This window comes from Cydia fagiglandana, chromosome 24, assembly GCF_963556715.1.
Source record: "Cydia fagiglandana chromosome 24, ilCydFagi1.1, whole genome shotgun sequence".
Taxonomy (NCBI): Eukaryota; Metazoa; Arthropoda; class Insecta; order Lepidoptera; family Tortricidae; genus Cydia; species Cydia fagiglandana.
In genome coordinates, this window is record NC_085955.1 from 3,501,731 (window position 1) to 3,514,921 (window position 13,191).

The 13,191-nt window shown below is 37.9% G+C and overlaps 1 protein-coding gene and 2 long non-coding RNA genes across 3 annotated transcripts in view; 1 reads left to right on the forward strand and 2 right to left on the reverse strand.

The window, feature by feature from the left end:
* The window catches only part of LOC134676280 (pyridoxal phosphate phosphatase PHOSPHO2-like), an 81,379-nt gene that overhangs the window by 52,181 nt on the left and 16,007 nt on the right, over positions 1 to 13,191 (reverse strand). The gene's annotated exons all lie outside the window — the stretch shown is intronic.
* LOC134676330 (uncharacterized) lies at positions 3,800 to 5,827 on the forward strand. The gene is made up of 3 exons (XR_010099905.1): positions 3,800 to 4,234; positions 4,732 to 4,860; positions 5,743 to 5,827. It is a non-coding gene; the product is annotated as an uncharacterized LOC134676330 (long non-coding RNA).
* On the reverse strand, positions 5,625 to 7,495 carry LOC134676326 (uncharacterized). Its single transcript, XR_010099902.1, has 3 exons — positions 7,144 to 7,495; positions 6,814 to 7,046; positions 5,625 to 5,894 (listed from the first exon to the last, which is right to left on the reverse strand). It is a non-coding gene; the product is annotated as an uncharacterized LOC134676326 (long non-coding RNA).

The following is a 13,191-nucleotide window of genomic DNA, read 5'->3' on the forward strand; positions in this document are numbered from 1 at the left end:
AAGAGAAAAGCGTTCCATATGTCTTTCGTAGAAAATTTTATATCGATTATTTATTTACAAGAACATTAAGAACTTATTTTGCTATGAGGCTTATTTTACGAGTCATTTGCGAAATCCTAAAAATAGGGACCTGGAAATTGATTATAATTAACTTACCCCCTTTAATATCTCTTTAAATATTGATCGTAGCGAAAAAGTGTACAGAACCTTTTTTGTGGACAATTTTATGTAGAATATTGTTTTGCAACGGGCCACCGTTTACGAGTTATTTACGAAAAACTAAAAAAAGTGACCTGTGAGCTGATTGTAATTAACTTTCTTCCTTTAATATCGCTTGAAATATTGATCCTAGAGAAAAGTGTTCTAGATGTTTTTTGGAGGAAATTTTATGTAGATAATTTATTCTTAAAAACCTATTTCGCTATGGGACACCGTTTACGAGTTATTTACAAAAAACTAAAAAGGGACTTTAAAATTGATTATAATTAACTTACCCGCTGCTTTGTCTTTTTAAATATTGATCCTAGCGAAAAGTGTTCTGCATGTTTCCTGTAGGAAATTTTACGTTTATTATTTATGTATAAGTTTTTATTTTGCTATGAGTCATACTTTTCAAATTATTAACGAAAAAATAAAAACAAGGAACCTTAGAATTTATTATAATTAACTTTCCCTCTTTATTATCTTTTTAAGAGTGCTATTACATTTCGGGGTTGAGCGAGTTTAGGTATTTTACGCGCTGCGGCAGGCCGTGCGAGCTCAGTATTCCGATCCCTTCTACCACACTCGCACTACAATGATGGATTAAACATTCTTGATCCTTCGCGAAGCATATTGAAATCAACCATAACAACACTAACTGTACTTAACTTATAAAGTCCTAAAACTGTTATTTGGTAAGTACGAAAATACTAAATGCAGTGCAAATGTACATAGGGGCTGTTCATAAATTACGTCGTCTATTTTTGACCCCCCCATCCCTCAAATCATCCAAAAATCATGCTTCGGATGACTCTGTTTCCTCCTACGTCATGCTACCATCATCCGATGTCCATGACCCCCTCCCCCCCTCCTCCCATTTGAAACGACGTAATTTATGAATAGCCCCATACCCGTACTTATGAACGTATATTACTCGAAAGAAATTATAGGTACTCGCTTATTTACAAGAAACAAGTTACAAGAAACTGAAGATACACAGGGTCTGATGATGGAGCTGGAAGGTGGCCACGGGTACCAGTCTATCATGTAACTAAACCACTTCGTGTTTGGGCTCGTTTGATTCGTCTAAATAAGATCTTTGACACTGAAGATACACAGGGTCTGATGATGGAGCTGGAAGGTGGTCACGGGTACCAGTCTCTCATGTAACTAAACAATTTCGTGTTTGGGCTCGTTTGATTCGTCTCAACAAGATCTTTGACACAAGACAGTACTCAGGGTCTGATGATGGAGCTGGAAGGTGGTCACCATTACCAATCAACCATACAACTAAACCACATCGTGTTTAGGCTCGTTTTATTCATCTCAACAAGATCTTTGACACTATATAGGTGATACTCAGAGTCTGATGATGGAGCTGGAAGTTGGTTACCGGTACCAATCATCCATGCAACTAAACCACTTCATGTTTAGGCTCGTTTGACTAGTCTCAACAAGATCTTTGACACTAGGTGATACTCAGAGTCTGATGATGGAGCCGGAAGGTGGTCACCGGTACCAATCAACCATGCAACTAAACCACTTCATGTTTAGGCTCGTTTGATTCGTCTCAACAAGATCTTTGACACTAGGTGATTAACCAAACACGAAGCAACACGGAGCCCAAACACGAAGTGGTTCAGTTATGTGATAGACAGGTACCCGTCGCCACCTTCGAGCTCCATCATCAGATCCTGAGTACTTTCTTGTGTCAAAGATCTTGTTGAGATGAATAAAACGTGCCTAAACACGAAGTAGTTCAGTTACATGACTACAGACTGGTACCCATGGCCACCTTTCAGTTCCATAATCAAACCTTGTGTATCTTCAGTGTCAAAGATCTTGTTGAGACTAATCAAACGAGCCCAAACACGAAGTGGTTTAGTTGCATGGTTGATTGGTACCGGTGACCACCTTCCAGCTCCATCATCAGACCCTGAGTACTATCTTGTGTCAAAGATCTTGTTGAGACGAATCAAACGAGCCCAAACACGAATTGGTTTAGTTGCATGGTTGATTAGTACCGGTGACCACCTTCCGGCTCCATCATCAGACCCTGAGTACCATCTTGTGTCAAAGATCTTGTTGAGACGAATCAAACGAGCCCAAACACGAAATGGTTTAGTTGCATGGTTGATTAGTACCGGTGACCAAATTCCGGCTCCATCATCAGACCCTGAGTACTATCTTGTGTCAAAGATCTTGTTGAGACGAATAAAACGAGCCTAAACACGAAGTGGTTTAGTTGCATGGTTGATTGGTACTGGTGACCACCTTCCGGCTCCATCATCAGACCCTGAGTACTATCTTAAGTCAAAGATCTTGTTGAGCCGAATCAAACGAGCCCAAACACGAAGTGGTTTAGTTGCATGGTTGATTGGCACCGGTGACCACCTTTCGGCTCCATCATCATACCCTGAGTACTATCTTGTGTCAAAGATCTTGTTGTGACGAATCAAACGAGCCCAAACACGAAGTGGTTTAGTTGCATGGTTGACTGGTACTGGTGACCACCTTCCGGCTCCATCATCAGACCCTGAGTCAAAGATCTTGTTGAGCCGAATCAAACGTGCCCAAACACGAAGTGGTTTAGTTGCATGGTTGATTGGTACCGGTGACCACATTCCGGCTCCATCATCAGACCCTGAGTACTATCTTGTGTCAAAGATCTTGTTGAGACGAATAAAACGAGCCTAAACACGAAGTGGTTTAGTTGCATGGTTGATTGGTACTGGTGACCACCTTCCGGCTCCATCATCAGACCCTGAGTACTATCTTAAGTCAAAGATCTTGTTGAGCCGAATCAAACGAGCCCAAACACGAAGTGGTTTAGTTGCATGGTTGATTGGCACCGGTGACCACCTTTCGGCTCCATCATCATACCCTGAGTACTATCTTGTGTCAAAGATCTTGTTGTGACGAATCAAACGAGCCCAAACACGAAGTGGTTTAGTTGCATGGTTGACTGGTACTGGTGACCACCTTCCGGCTCCATCATCAGACCCTGAGTCAAAGATCTTGTTGAGCCGAATCAAACGTGCCCAAACACGAAGTGGTTTAGTTGCATGGTTGATTGGTACCGGTGACCACCTTCCAGCTCCATCATCAGACCCTGAGTACTATCTTGTGTCAAAGATCTTGTTGAGACGAATAAAACGAGCCTAAACACGAAGTGGTTTAGTTGCATGGTTGATTGGTACTGGTGACCACCTTCCGGCTCCATCATCAGACCCTGAGTACTATCTTAAGTCAAAGATCTTGTTGAGCCGAATCAAACGAGCCCAAACACGAAGTGGTTTAGTTGCATGGTTGATTGGTACTGGTGACCACTTTCCGGCTCCATCATCAGACCCTGAGTACTATTTTAGTCAAAGATCTTGTTGAGCCGAATCAAACGAGCCCAAACACGAAGTGGTTTAGTTGCATGGTTGATTGGTACCGGTGATCACCTTCCGGCTCCATCATCAGACCCTGAGTACTATCTTGTGTCAAAGATCTTGTTGAGACGAATAAAACGAGCCTAAACACTAACAGCCGTATTCATAAACAGTTAGAGCATTGATCATCAGTTGCTGATAACCGGATGTCACAAAACGTGATTCATAAACACTTTTTAGCGCTAAACAGTTGATCATCTCTTTATTAAATCCTCGGAAAGTTACGGAGCCGAGGACCCTTCTTTATCTGTTTATTATCTGCTATTTTACAAGATGGCGGTCACGAAACAGCTGATTTTGGCAAGAGTGACAAGAGCAAGAGCAAATAGTACGTTTTGGTTAAAATCCCAAATGTGAATGGAAAACAACTTTAATATGTGCAATTACGTATTACATACCTGGATATAGTGCGAAAATGGCGCGAAACCTAAATATCCCGCTTTTTATAAGTTGTTTATGTGATTTTGTGTATGGTGATTTTCGTTTAACCAAAATATCGAAGAAGGCAACAGAATTCTATGATCGCGTAGTCGGAAAAATGCATCATAAACGGAGCGAGTTCCTCCCTCACAGCTATTAGGCGTTTGGAGAAATAGGTAAACCGCCAGATTCACTTAAATCTATGCGGGCCAGCTTCATTGCTCGCCATACAATCGCATTTTCGAAACCAAGTTTGGCTTGGCAAGTAATATTAGAGCGTTCCATGTTCCTAATTAAAAATATTTGGAGGAGTCGCCATCGTCGGACACGGCGAGGACTTACTTATATTTGTGCGTAAACCCTTTAGTTATTCGTTATTACCACTTGCCAGAAACGTTGTTTTTAATTTAAGATCAGGGTGTTCGCATTTCGCAAACTTAAATTTAATTGCATTTCTTGCGCACATTATACCTACCTATATAATATTATAGACCCTGTAAGAGTACATCAATCTCGTTCATAGTTTGCAATTGAATAACTAACCATTATACCTAATGAGATTATAATATTTACCATAAGTTAACTTGTTTTATAGACATATTTAACCGACTGTGTTTAATAAAAAATATCACAGGTAAGTAGGCACTACTTAAAAGTATCAACTTATTTACAGGTAAAAGAAGTGTGCACTCTTGTCAGTCTGGTAAAGTGATGAAAAATCTGAAAAAGTCACGGGTATATGCAGTCATTGCATAGGCAGTTTGCTCAATATTGGCTTTGAGCATAACAATTTGGCCTCCAGGTAAAAATATTGCAAGCTGAACTTTATAGAATGAAAGTTTCATTTATGTCAACTAATTATTCAGTATGGTCATCCAGGTTGGATTCTATACCTACCTGTTCTTGACGCTAAGGTTTCCAGTGCTCCCAAAAATGCACTGTCAGCTATTTGTAACTCCGCTAGTTGCCTGTAGGCTGCAGTGCTTAATATCAGATGGGCAGCACTAAACTTGTCCTTGTCATTGTCTGGTATTCAAAAATACCTTTTAATTTTATTCTACATAAGAACCATTAATTACCAATATTATTTTTGAACTTCTTTGAACTAGGTACATAGCATGAACTTACCTATGAATATCTACTTTACTTTATATAAATTGTACACTTTCATCAAAACAATATTGCAAACACATGAATATCATAAATATGTGCAAAATAGGGTCCTACTTTCCTTTTTAGAACTCTCAAAATGATTTGCTATTATGGTATTTATATGAAAATTTATTTTCTAATAATAATCTGGTGCTTTATTTTATACATGGTATGGTGTGACATAATTTATTTTAAGTACAGGAAACATCCCTATTAGACTGCTAGATACATTTAAGATTTTATTGCATTGTAATTAGAAAAATGGAATTTTGAGTATTTCAATATGGGTACAGTCGCCTGCAATAATATGTTACTCTTCGAAGGCTGCAAAAATGTGCAATGCTCTTATGGGCCTTTGTTGTGTAACATATTATTGCAGGTGACTGTACATCATTAATAAAAATTGTACAAACCTTAACAAGTCAAAAAATATATTTAATTAGTAAAATAAAACACCAATTAAATTAGAACAATTTTATTACTTCAACCTAAATCAAGCTAGGTTTTCATTTTGATGTTTTTTTTCTTTTAGGTTTCTTGCTGATTTCCTGCTGGGACTTGCAGTGTACGGAGTCAGTTACATTTCTCTGACCAATATTCACAGCTGTTCACAGGCCACAGCTTTTCTTCCAAAGCCTGGAGTTATTCAACAATAACAGTGGCTAATGATGGTACTTTCAGGATCTGAAAAGATGCAATAATTTGAATAAAAGTATTTTTGTATTCAACAATTTTCTTTAATTTTTAGCTTATGATATAATGGATGTACTTAAGTTAGGGTCACATGATTCAATATAGTTATGGTAACTAAGTATCATTTTAAGCTATAGACAGAGATCAATTTGACTTCATTTATTATTCATTACCTATTAGGTACTATAATATGATATCATTGTACATTGACCTTGCAAACTCTCTGGAATAGATGTCCAAACTGTCTGATGAGATATAGATTAGCCAACTTAATTATAACCAACTGTACGCAGAAAACATCTTATTTTTAATCAGCAGGTACACAGTATCTATACACACACCTGTACACTGGTATTTAAATACTGCCTAATTTGTGAACCATCCTTCCTCGTAGTAAGTAGGTTGGCTAGGTGATCGAGTATAATAACCATCGCATTGTTCCATGCATAAAATAAATACCATTACAAAATTATTACTAATGACACGATGACAAGAAGTAAACTCGCGACACAACGGCTTGTTACAATAAAACATCACTTGTACATATAATTATCATTTGGTTCCATTGTATGGTTAAGAAATATAATACCTATAATAGGTAGGTACCTATGCATAATTTTAAACAAATACACCAAGCTCCACAAAGCACGGATAAATTTACCAAATTTATAAGTGTTATAACCTTTAAATAATGTCAAAGCCGTCAATGCAAGTGTCAATCTTAACATGTTCAGATACTACATTTTATGTTACGTACCTATGTCTATAATATATTATAAATAGATGGTCATGCCCAAAATTTGAACTGTACCTAGAGTTATCATCAAAATCGCTGCAGACTTTTCTTTGTCTAACTCTAAACACTGCAGGTATGTAAGGTAAACAAGAAAGTATAGGACATTGTTCATACCTGATTTAGTGAGTCTGAATGGACTTCGTTTTGTTGACCCGTTGTGAATTTCTGCCGCAACCAGAATAAATTAGTGTGAACTCATGAACCATTATTCAATGGTTCTTCTTGCGGAGGCGAGTGGGGTCTGGTACGGTATCTGGCTTCGACTTCTTCTCTTCGCTAATTATGCACTTCTCGGTTAGTTTGAAAGAACCCCACTTCTTTCGACTCCATTCCACATAATATTGAAACTAAAAGCAATAAGATATAGGTATATCAACATTGCAGTGAACTCATATTATTACTTGTTGCTGTATAAGATACTTGTCTGTAAACGTAGTTACTCACCAAGTTTTATAAAATTTCCGGCCATGCAGCAATCTTTAATTATTTTTGTGGCACAGAAGCTATTTTAATAAGAGATAATTCCGAAAATTAGTCAAAATAGTAAATCAACTTCTTCATGATATTACGATTGGCCGCTAGTGCTGCTGTCAAACTTTTTTTTTAATTTAATGTTCAGCCATATTTTAGTCTATGATGCGCCAAGATGCCAACATAACGCGTCTAATCTGCTTATTAGTTAAGAAGCCCCTAATAAACGTTTATAAATCATGGTTCTTATCAACGGCTTATTAAGCCTAAACAGCGGATTAGCTAATAAGCTGATCATTCCTCATTTAAGGATTTTTTATGAATACGGCTGTAAGTGGTTTAGTTGCATGGTTGATTGGTACCGGTGACCACCTTCCGGCTCCATCATCACACTCTGAGTACTATCTTGAGTCAAATAAATACATATAGAATGTCAGGTCGTTCCAAATATTTTTAATCCTGTCCGGTAGTTTATTAAACTGTACCATTATAAATTATAATACTATAAAAACAGTGCTAGGATCAAAGTCTCTCGTTGCGGTTTACACGCACACAGTATAGCGTTTTACACGGCGCCCGCCGCACACAATGATAAAAAACCTCGTCGTCGCCGTTGAAAATGTGCGGAGCCGACCGACACACGTCCTGCCTGTACAAGCTCTGCCGCGGCACTGAGCTGGTGAGCGCGCGTCATCGGTAATATAGAGTAGTTTTCAAAAAATTGCCAAAAAATTATAGTAGAATTTCATAAACACTAATGTATACCAACAGTATAAGCAAACGTTGCAGATTGCTTGAGTATGAAAATGACTTCGATATTAAGTAGATTTTCGTAGAAATTGACACTTGTTTCGGAGAGAAAATTGAGTTCGTTTTACTTTGATTTTCTCTTTCTCAAAGGTATGTAGGAAAAATATCGTTTGATATGCTTAAAGTACAGGGTATTAGTAATACAAAATAGCCAGGTTTAGCAGAGAAAACTTCTCAACATTTCCAAATAAAAGCTTGCCGTTCAGTGCTTCACGCGGTTTTTCGGAAACGACCATCAGAAAAAAATTCATTACTTATTTAATAAGTCCTTTTTCTAATATTTACAACGATATTTAAAAAGATAAGAAGACGCTTTTACTGGAACAAGTACTCATTGTTTCTAATAAGGAGCACAAAGTCCTGAATTTCGTCGACTAGTATCATCAATTTTGCATTATTTCGACTTTTCTTGTAAGAGCGCTCTTAAATATTGATCCCTGCGAAAAGTATACTGAATCTTTTTTGTTCAAAATTTTGTGTAGATTATTAACGTCTAACAACATTTTTTGATATTGGCCACCGTTTATGAGTTATTTATGAAAACCTAAAAAACGGGACCTTAGAAGTGATTATAATTAAATTTCCCGCGTTAAAATCTCTTTGAATATTGATCCTAGCGAAAAATTGTACTGAATCTTTCTTGTAGGCAATTTTATGCAGAATACTTATGTTATAGAACATTTTTTGCTATGTGCCACCGTTTAAGAGTTATTTACGAAAAACGAAAAAAAGGGACCTTTAATGTCAAATATCTCACTTCCGGTCAAGATTTCGATCGAGCAACCGGCAAATTCGGATTCAGCGGGATCTAATTAGGTTAAAAAACCCGGTTGCCAAAAAGTTATATGCTTTGCCAGGCGAAATAGATTTTATGAAAAATATGACCAGTCTAATTACTATATATGTTCAGAATATTATTTGAATAAACTTATGATAGGATACTTAGGATAGGAAATAAATGTGTGTTTTTATATCTTTAAACCCAATTACTAAGTAGACTGCACATACATTAAAGTCACATTAAAATTCCATTTTGCGAAATAGAGATTTCAACCTTTAACTTTGCAAAAGTAGATAATTGAAATATTCTAAAAGCAATAAAAATAGATTAGGTTAGATTCGAGCTACAATGACATTAGTTTGGGTTCAAGGCAAGGTTGCAGGGCCTCAACAAGGGAAAAAAGGGGGAGGGACTGTTGGCCTGGCTCAGTGAGCCAGAACTGACCCACTTATCCCTACTACTGCCGTAAGCAGGTAATGAATTCCCAATGTATTAAGTTTAGGTTTAATAAATTATAAATATATTTTATTAATAACATAATAATATACAAATATGTATAAGCATAATGTAATAAATAAGCCTACAGCTATTAATAATGTCCGTAATCTGTATAATCCCAAAATACGGATCCCTCGTATGTGGATGCTGCTTACATAATCTCGTCTGTCAAGGTGTTTCGGCAGGAAAAACCTTGGCAGACTTATATATTTCTAAAATGGGGGTTCATATCTACCAACTGGAATTGGTTTCATGGTGGTATCAGATGGGTTAGTGTAGGGTAACCGATGCCGACCTTGCTTACATAATCTCGTCTGCCATGGTGTTACGGCAGGAAAAGCCTTGGCAGACTTATATATTCCTGAAATGAGGGTTCATACCTACCGACTGGAATTGGTTTCATGGCGGTATCAGATGGGTTAGTGTACGGTAACCGATGGTCATCTTGTTTATAATCTCGTCTGCCAAGGTGTTTCGGCAGGAAAAACCTTGGCAGACTTATATATTCCTAAAATGGGGGTTCGTACCTACCGACTGGAATTGGTTTCATGGTGGTATCAGATGGGTTAGTGTAGGGTAACCGATGCCGACCTTGCTTACATAATCTCGTCTGCCAAGGTGTTTCGGCAGGAAAAGCCTTGGCAGACTTATATATTCCTGACATGAGGGTTCATACCTACCGACTGGAATTGGTTTCATGGTGGTATCAGATGGGTTAAATTAGGGGTCCCGCTGGCCACCTTTGAGAGCGTCTGCCAAGCACTTCCGGCAAAAAAAATACTGGCAGACTTCGCTTTTATGTGTCTACATGTAAATTTCTAACTGCTGCCATAACTATTATTTCGGTATCAGATGGGTTAAATCAGCCCCCTTTTTTCGCACCGGAAGTGGCCTTCTTTTTCGTACTTTCGGCAAGTTCCGCCGTGGCAGACTATCGAATTCGGACTTAGCATCACTTTTATGGTTTCCCATTGTGTATTTCATCGTGGTATCAAGTCGGTTAGAAAATTTGCGGCCGGCTCTTCTACTATTAGATTAATTCGTGGATTAATCCGTGGTTACTGCAATGTCACTTTTAAAGTACCTACGCCATTTGTAATAACTACTCTTCGATCTCGCCCCACACCTCTTTTTATAATTTCCAGCACCAATACAGTAACTTTAGTCACTAGCCTTCTCTATGTAGGTATGTTGTAGCACTGAATCACAAAAAATATATTATTCTATTCGACCCCCAGACAGACATATTCTCACATAAGGAACCGAGACTTAGCCACCGCAACTCGATATATGGAGTCGTTCTTCACACCCACGACTGTACCGTCATAATTTAGTATTAGATATTAGTCATGTATATAGTATAGTAGTTATAGAATAATTTGTTATGTTTATAACTTACATGTTTGGAATACCTATTAAGGGATCATCCATTAATTAAGTCACACGAATTTCTAGGTTTTTTGACCTCTCCCCCCTCCTTGTCATACTTGGTCACATTTTGCAAATCCCTCCCCACTTGGTGTGACGTCACATTTTAGGCAATTTTGTTTTGCAATACTAACTCAGCATTATTTTTTTATAAAAAATATTTTTGGTAAAAGAAATATTAGTAATTTTATAACACAAAACCAATTAGGAACGAAAATTACCTACTTCCAAAACTCCCTTCGGTCGTGTTTTAATTTATCGCCACTAGTTTCGAATTTCCTCTTTTCCGCACTTGTATCGTAAATAACTATTCCGGTTACTGATCAATAGTGATGAAGTTAAAGTAACGTCACAATGTTTGTGACTCCCCCCCTCCCCCATGTCACAACATGTCACATTTTCTTGACCCCCTCCCACCCCCTAAACCTGTGACGTAATTAATGGATGACCCCTAATGTAAGATACTTAGTCAATTAATAAATAAATGATTGAACTTGTCATAGCATAATTTGTTAACCAAGCTCATAAGTATATCAAATATTTTATTGAATACCTATCAATTCCTTGAAATAGTTTTTTTTTATCATTATGCAGTTTTATAAACTAGGTAACTTTAAAATCTAATCTATGGCCTATGGGCCTTTGCTCCAATAGCGCCAAGCTCACGCCATGCTACCGCTGGCGCCGCCGCTCGGCAGTGTGAACAAGTCTATTGTTGCTATCATAATAATATTTGTGTAAAGAGCAATATGCCCAGCACATGATTGGCGTGACAGTATCTCGCCCGTAAGATAGACTACCCGTCTTTTTCTAACTGTATTTTTTAAAGATGGATGGGTTAGTCCTATCTCACGGACGAGATACTGCCTCGCTGATCATGTGCTAGCCCATTAGGTGTCAATACCTATACCTATACATACGTTTCTCTTTTTCCAGTGTGATTCTGTGACACAAACAGATATCAAGTGGTCGAATAAAGCTGTGTCAGTGAAACCAACTCTAAGAAGCATAGGCTGTTCGACAAACATCAAAGTCACATATGTAACGGAGAAAATAATGCCAAGCCAGCATTCGTCATCCACCGCAAGCAGTTCGTCGACACGCTCGTTGTACGAACCCTTCTCCAGCCCGTCATCGTCAAGCACATGGCAAGAGAACGGAATTGAAGCTAAAGATATGTCGGGACGTGCACATATTTTGAAAACGATTGAGGAATATCCCAAAATGTATGTCGGGGTACCCAAATCATATTACTGGCTATTAGAATTTCTATCTAAGGAATGCAACCTGCGACTATTGCATGTGATTATCACATTGTTTAAATTGAAACAAAATGATTCAATACTGAGGTTGAGTCATCAATTCCAACTAAGTAAAGTAACAGTGCAGGAGGTGTTAAGAAATAGTATACCTAAATTAGCAACTTTTTTGCAAATGTTTATATACCTGCCAGAACCTTTCATAATCAAAAAAACGTTGCCTCCAGTATATAAAGTGAGATATGCAAATGTGCAATGCATATTGGATTGTTTTGAAATCCAAATAGAAAAAGCTTCAAACACTGTTAAGCAGTCCAGTTCTTGGTCTAATTACAAATGGTGCAATACAGTGAAATATTTACTTGCATGTTGCCCAAATGGGTTTATATGCTTTATATCTAAAGGTATTGGAGGAAGAATCTCCGACAAAGCTATTACTGAACGTAGTGGTTTTGTGGATATTCTTCCTCCAGGGGCTGTGGTTCTAGCCGACAGAGGCTTCAAGGGCATAGAACCTCTACTAGTTCAGAGGCACGCGAAACTGCTTAGGCCTCCCACTGTTTCTTCGAAAGAGACACCTTCCAAGGCAGAGGTAATACAAACCAAAGTAATCGCCAGCTTGAGGCTACACGTAGAACGTGTGATACGGCGGTTGAGGGAATTCTCGTTCTTGGAGCCTCACTCGACTGTAAACCATAATCATGTCAAGTATGTAGATGAAGCTGTTTTGATAGCAAGTGCTCTAGTTAACTTACAAAGCAGTATAATAAAAATCCAATAAGTATCATATCGTTTTATTATATAAATCCACAAATCCATATATCATAAAAATTAATAAATGATATAATAAAAACCGGGCAAGTGCGAGTCGGACTCGCGCACGAAGGGTTCCGTACCATAATGCAAAAAAAAAAAGCAAAAAGAAAACGGTCACCCATCCAAGTACTGACCACTCCCGACGTTGCTTAACTTTGGTCAAAAATCACGTTTGTTGTATGGGAGCCCCATTTAAATCTTTATTTTATTCTGTTTTTAGTATTTGTTGTTATAGCGGCAACAGAAATACATCATCTGTGAAAATTTCAACTGTCTAGCTATCACGGTTCGTGAGATACAGCCTGGTGACAGACGGACGGACGGACAGCGAAGTCTTAGTAATAGGGTCCCGTTTTACCCTTTGGGTACGAAACCCTAAAAATTAGGGGACATCATTCATTACACAAATCGACCTAGCCCCTAATTAAG